Source organism: Myxine glutinosa, chromosome 4 (genome assembly GCF_964187855.1).
Source record: "Myxine glutinosa chromosome 4, kmMyxGlut1.1, whole genome shotgun sequence".
Lineage (NCBI taxonomy): Eukaryota > Metazoa > Chordata > Myxini > Myxiniformes > Myxinidae > Myxine > Myxine glutinosa.
The window spans coordinates 32,624,284-32,631,783 of record NC_136264.1 but is presented as its reverse complement, the minus strand read 5'-3'; the positions used below and the strand labels follow the sequence as shown (position 1 = coordinate 32,631,783).

The following is a 7,500-nucleotide window of genomic DNA, read 5'->3' as shown; positions in this document are numbered from 1 at the left end:
TTGAACTGTGGCAGCAATGACGAGCATTTCCTCAAACTATCAAACACCATAAACTATAACTCATGCGTGTTTGTACGTCTGTATTAATGTATGTATATATGTATATATCTGTATGTATCTATGTATGTATATATCTGGATGTAGGTACGAGTATGTATGTATGTATGTATATATGTATATATCTGTATGTATGTATATATGTATACATCTGTATGTATGTATATATGTATATATCTGCATGTATGTATATATGTATATATCTGTATGTACGTATATATGTATATATCTGTATATATGTATATATCTGTATGTATGTATATATGTATATATCTGTATGTATGTATATATCTGTATGTATGTATATATGTATATATCTGTATGTATCTATGTATGTATATATCTGGATGTAGGTACGAGTATGTATGTATGTATGTATATATGTATATATCTGTATGTATGTATATATGTATATATCGGTATGTATGTATATATGTATACATCTGTATGTATGTATATATGTATATATCTGTATGTATGTATATATGTATATATCTGTATGTGTGTATATATGTATATATCTGAATGTACGTATATATGTATATATCTGTATGTGTGTATATATGTATATATCTGAATGTACGTATATATGTATATATCTGTATGTACGTATATATGTACATATATCTGTATGTATGTATATATGTATATATCTGTATGTACGTATATATGTATATATCTGTATGTATGTCTATATGTATATATCTGTATGTATGTATATATGTATACATCTGTATGTATGTATATATGTATATATCTGTATGTACGTATATATGTATATATCTGTATGTATGTATATATGTATATATCTGTATGTACGTATATATGTATATATCTGCATGTATGTATATACAGTATGTATATATCTGTATGTACGTATATATCTGTATGTATCTATGTATGTATATATCTGTATGTAGGTACGAGTATGTATGATTGTATGTATATATGTATATATCTGTATGTATCTATGTATGTATATATCTATATGTAGGTACGAGTATGTATGTATGTTTGTATGTATGTATATATCTGTATGTATATATCTGTATGTATCTATGTATGTATATATCTGAATGTAGGTACGAGTATGTACACTGTACAGTCACGTGAAAAAGTAAGGACACCCCATGTAAAGTTTTGACCTTTTCAACATATTTCAACATACAGCTATTTGATCTTTATTTCAACAATATTGATAGATAAAGGTGATATAATATAACAAATATCATGAAACATTTACATTTTGTAGTCCATTGTATAATTTAAATAAACATAAATGCAAATTTCGCGTGTGGAAAAAGTAAGTACACCCCTACATTTATCACTACTTCAAACACCGAAAATTCGAATCAGGTGCACCAGCTCAGGTGCAAATGATTAGAACATCGTCAGAGAGGATCTTGGAGGAACCTGTCTTATTTAAACCTCAGACATTTAGTTTGGTTTGCTCTTTGTTGTTGAAGTGTGCGGCGTCACCATGCCTAGATCAAAAGAGCTCTCTGAGGCCTTCAGAAAGAAGGTTACAGATGCCTACGAGTCTGGGAAGGGATTTAAAAAGATCTCAAAACAATTTGAAATCAATCATTCGACTGTCCGGAAGATCATCGACAAGTGGAGAAGATTCCAAACAACTGCCAACTTGTTCAGGCCAGGCCGCCCCAGCAAGTTCAGCCCGAGAGCAGACCGCAAGATGCTGAAAGAAGTCTCCAAGAACCCCAGAATGTCATCACGGGACCGACAGGTAGCTCTTGCCATTGTTGATGTCAAAGTGCACGAGTCTACCATTAGAAAGAGGCTGCACAAATTTTATCCACATGGGTGGTGTGCCAGGAAGAAACCTTTGCTGTCCAGAAAGAACATCAGGGCAAGACTAAAGTTTGCCAATGAACACCAGGCAAAGACCAGCACTTCTGAAACAATGTGCTCTGGGCAGATGAGTCAAAGGTAGAGCTATTTGGCCACAGTACCAGAAGACATGTTTGGCGAAAACCAAAGACAGCATTTGACCACAAGAACCTGATACCAACTGTAAAGCATGGTGGTGGAAATATTATGGTTTGGGGCAGCTTTGCTGCATCAGGGCCTGGGCAGCTCACTATCATAGAATCCACTATGAATTCTTCATTGCACCAGAGGGTGCTTGAGGATAATGTGAGGCCATCTGTCGGAAAGTTCAAGCTCAACCGAAGGTGGACCTTGCAACATGACAATGACCCTAAACATACCAGGAAATCCACCAAGGAATGGCTGAAAAGAAATAAATGGAGGGTTCTGGAATGGCCAAGTCAAAGCCCGGATCTAAATCCCATCGAGATGTTGTGGGGGGATTTGAAACGAGCTGTGCATGCAAGAAACCCCTCAAACATCACACAGCTGAAAGAATTCTGCATGGAGGAGTGGGCAAAAATTTCTCCCAGTCGATGTCAGAGACTGGTAGACAGTTATAAGAAACGCCTACTTGAGGTTGTTTCTGCCAAAGGGGGCAATACCACCTATTAGAGCCAAGGGTGTACTTACTTTTTCCACATGCGAAATTTGCATTTATGTTTATTTAAATTATACAATGGACTACAAAATGTAAATGTTTCATGATATTTGTTATATTTATTATATCACCTTTATCTATCAATATTGTTGAAATAAAGATCAAATAGCTGTATGTTGAAATATGTTGAAAAAGTCAAAACTTTACATGGGGTGTACTTACTTTTTCACATGACCGTATGTATATATATATATGTGTATATCTGTATGTATCTATGTATCAGTATGTATGTATACAGTCACGTGAAAAAGTAAGTACACCCCATGTAAAGTTTTGACTTTTTCAACATATTTCAACATACAGCAATTTGATCTTCATTTCAACAATCTATCTATAATTCCATTAATCTCTGTGTGTATGTGTGTATGTGTGTATGTGTGTATGTGTGTATGTGTGTATGTGTGTATGTGTGTATGTTTGTCTGTGACCGCTGTTTCTCGACAACCACGGGTCCGATATACTTTAAACTTGCCAGGTATATTGCTGGGGACCCGAGGATGTGCCTTTTCAAGGTTTCATATTAATCGGACAAGTACTTACCGAGCTATGGCGATTTCTTTTCTTTACCAAACACTGCAAGCCGTTCGCTTTGGACCAAACCATTGCATGTAAATAGAGGGGGGGGGGGTTCTGTGGTCGTTGCGAATGGACCAAACCATTCATGTAAATAGAGGGGGGGGGGGTTCTGTGGTCGTTACTGCCACGTGGTTTCAAAGTTTTTTTTTGTTGTTGTTGTTTGCACGCATGTTTTTTTGCACCCACGTACGGGCACGCCCTAGGATGTTTACACACACACACCCCTACACAAATTTTTTTTTTTTTTTTTCTTTGGCAAGGAACGGGCACCCACGTACGGGCACGTCCTAGCTTATATATAGTACGGGCATGCCCTAGTATTGATAGATAAAGGCACCTGAGCTAAATTTCAAGTGTCATAGCAAAGGGTATGAATACTTATGTCAATGTGATATTTCAGTTTTTTATTTTTAATAAATTTGCAAAACTTTCTAAAATCCTGTTTTCTCTTTGTCATTATGAGGTATTGAGTGTAGATTGATGAGGGAAAAATGAATGTAAACTATTTCAGCATAAGGCTGCAACATAACAAAATGTGAAAAAAGTGAAGGGGTCTGAATACTTTCTGAATGCACTGTAGGTCATTGGTGAATGGAGATTATTTATACCCTTAGTCCATGTCATTCTCTGGAATCTAATCTCATACCAGGCAGATATGATAAGTGGAGCAGGGTCTTTTGGAAATTTCCATTAGTGTTGCTTTGTTTTATATTACTTGCTCAGCGATGTCACATCTGATATTTGCAAGTGCATAATATAGTCCTTTCATTGGATCCACGAGGCCCACACCACGAGGTAGAAAATGCCCCCCAAGACCATAGCTTTCACTTCCAGCCACTTACAGAAGCAAACTTGGGAATGTTTTTAGAATTTGCAACATGGAATTATTGATCATTGTTTTTCTCCAAGACTGTGGTTCATGTCTCAATACCCTAACGCTTCGTGTAACAATTTAGTTGGTAACAAATAATTGGTAACAAATAGTTATAACAAATAGTTATAACAAATAGTTGTAAAAAATAGTTGGTAACAAATAGTTGTAACAAATAGTTGGTAACAAATAGTTATAACAAATAGTTGTAACAAATAGTTGGTAACAAATAGTTGGTAACAAATAGTTGAAACAAATAGTTGGTAACAAATAGTTGGTAACAAATAGTTGGTAACAAATCGTTGTAACAAATAGTTGGTAACAAATAGTTGGTAACAAATATTTGTAACAAATAGTTGTAACAAATAGTTGATAACAAATAGTTGTAACAAATAGTTGTAACAAATAGTTGTAACAATTCGTTGGTAACAAATAGTTGTAACAAATAATTGGTAACAAATAGTTGTAACAATTAGTTGGTAACAAATAGTTGCAAGAAATAGTTGGTAACAAATAGTTGTAACAAATAGTTGGTAACAAATAGTTGTGACAATTAGTTGGTAACAAATAGTTGTAACAAATAATTGGTAACAAATAGTTGTAACAAATAATTGGTAACAAATAGTTGTAACAATTAGTTGGTAACAAATAGTTGTAACAAATATTTGGTAACAAATATTTGTAACAAGTAGTTAAAACAAATAGTTGTAACAAATAGTTGTAACAAATAGTTGTAACAAATAATTGGTAACAAATAGTTGTACCAATTAGTTGGTAACAAATAGTTGTAACAAATAGTTGGAAAAATCTACGCTGGCACACACACCGCTCAATAAAGAGTAATTTAAATAGGAGCCTGAAATCGATTGCATGTCTTTGTTTTGCCTCGAAAGTGATCCGTTTCAGTGTTGTATTTGGTTAATTTACATTTTTGTTTACAAAATTAAACAGGTGTAAAGACAAAGTTAATTTTACCCTATATTACACTTTACTTTCCTTTGCTTATATATTGCCAGGACAAATCTTTTGTTGATGGCTAAAGTGAAGCATAGAAAAAATGGAAATCATGATTTGCTTGTCTTTAGTCTTTTATTGTTTGGAGAAAAATCACTGCATTAAACTGGAAATGTAATCTGGAAATGATGATCCAATTGATCCCATGGGAACCGTTGGTGTGTGCATTGTCTGAATATCCCAGAATTTTAAATTAATGAGAAAGTATCTGAAAATGCAAAGTCTGTCCGCGTCCGTTTGTATTTAGACGTCCTCTTCTTCTCCTCCTCCCTCTCCTTCTTCTTCCTCCACATGAGAAGACAGTTAAAAAGTACAAAATGAAAATTGATGATTTTATGCAGCCTTGACCTTTGAGCTTTAGATCAAAAAAAAAAATTACTTTTTTTTTTTACCTCCGCCACTGAAGGTGGATGGAGGTTATATGCCTTCATCCCTGTCTGAGTGTTTCTCTGTCTGTCTGTGAACACGATATCTCAAAAAGTTGTGGATGGAATCAGACGAAATTTGGCAGAGACGTAGCGTATGTGATTAGGACGCAATGATTAGATTTTGGTGAAGATCCGGAACCGGATCCGAATAGTTGAATTTTTTAAGTGATTCTTCACCATTGGGAGATAGGGCCAAAAACGATACATAGCAGGATATCTCAAAAAGTTATGGACAGATTTGGATGAAACTTGTTGGACTGGTTGGGTGTGTGACAAGGACTAATCGATTCGATTTTGATGAAGATCTGAATATGGACTCGGATACGAGAATTGTTGAATTTTTGAAGTGATTCTTAACCATTGAGAGATCAGACGAAAAACGATATATATATGTTGGAACCCATCTGTAGATCGGTCCCATCGGCCGATGGGTCTGACCCATCTGTGGATGCACGAGAAATGACAATGCAGACCCATCGGCCGATGGGTCTGCGCCATCTGTGGATGTGTTGTTCACCTTGAAAGAATGTGTTGACAGAATGGTGCTCTTCAATCAGGTACACAGTCATTGGAATTACATGTGGTAGGAATTTAACAGAGATGATTTTAAAATGTTTTATTATCTATTTCTACCCATCTATTAATACATTTTGTCAATACATTTTGTAATTAACAGATACATGGCAGTTTTAGTAAAGCTTTACATAACTTACTCAACATTCATACAAAACATTAGGTGTTCTTCTGATAATGGCGGAGGGGAATGTTAAATTCCTTTATATTAAATAAAATAAAATAAAATTTAAATTAAATAAAATAATAAATTTTAAATTTTAAAAATAAAAGTTAAATAAAACATTTAAAAATCATCTCTGTTAAATTCCTGCCACATGTAATTCCAATGACTGTGTACCTGATTGAAGAGCACCATTCTGTCAACACATTCCTTCAAGGTGAACAACACATCCGCAGATGGCGCAGACCCATCGGCAGATGGGTCTGCATTGTCATTTCTCGTGCATCCACAGATGGGTCAGACCCATCGGCCGATGGGACCGATCCACAGATGGGTTCCAACATATATACAGTCACGTGAAAAAGTAAGTACACCCCATATAAAGTTTTGCATTTTCAACATATTTGAACATGCAGCTATTTGATCTTCATTTCAACAATATTGACAGATAAAGGTGATATAATATAACAAATATCATGAAACATTTACATTTTGTAGTCCATTGTATAATTTAAATAAACATAAATGCAAATTTCACATGTGGAAAAAGTAAGAACACCCTTGGCTCTAATAGGTGGTATTGCCCCCTTTGGCAGAAACAACCTCAAGTAGGCGTTTCTTATAACTGTCTACCAGTCTCTGACATCGACTGGGAGAAGTTTTTGCCCACTCCGCCATGCAGAATACTTTCAGCTGTGCGACGTTTGAGGGGTTTCTTGCATGCACAGCTCGTTTCGAATCCCTCCATAACATCTCGATGGGATTTAGATCCGGGCTTTGACTTGGCCATTCCAGAACCCTCCATTTCTTTCTTTTCAGCCATTCCTTGGTGGATTTACAGGTATGTTTCGGGTCATTGTCATGTTGCAAGGTCCACCTTCGGTTGAGCTTCAACTTTCCGACAGATGGCCTCACATTATCCTCAAGCACCCTCTGTTAAAATGAAGAATTCATAGTGGATTCTATGATGGTGAGCTGCCCAGGCCCTGATGCAGCAAAGCTGCCCCAAACCATAATATTTCCACCACCATGCTTTACAGTTGGTATCAGGTTCTTGTGGTCAAATACTGTCTTTGATTTTCGCCAAACATGTCTTCTGGTACTGTGGCCAAATAGCTCTACCTTTGACTCATCTGTCCAGAGCACATTGTTCCAGAAGTGCTGGTCTTTGCCGAGGTGTTCATTGGCAAACTTTAGTCTTGCCCTGATGTTCTTTCTGGACAGCAAAGGTTTCCTCCTGGCACACCTCCCATTTAGATCAAATTTGTGC

At 35.7% G+C, this 7,500-nt stretch overlaps 1 protein-coding gene across 3 annotated transcripts in view; it reads left to right on the top strand.

Moving 5' to 3' along the window:
• The window catches only part of LOC137424579 (guanine nucleotide-binding protein G(i) subunit alpha-3), a 73,869-nt gene that overhangs the window by 218 nt on the left and 66,151 nt on the right, over positions 1-7,500 (top strand). The gene's annotated exons all lie outside the window — the stretch shown is intronic.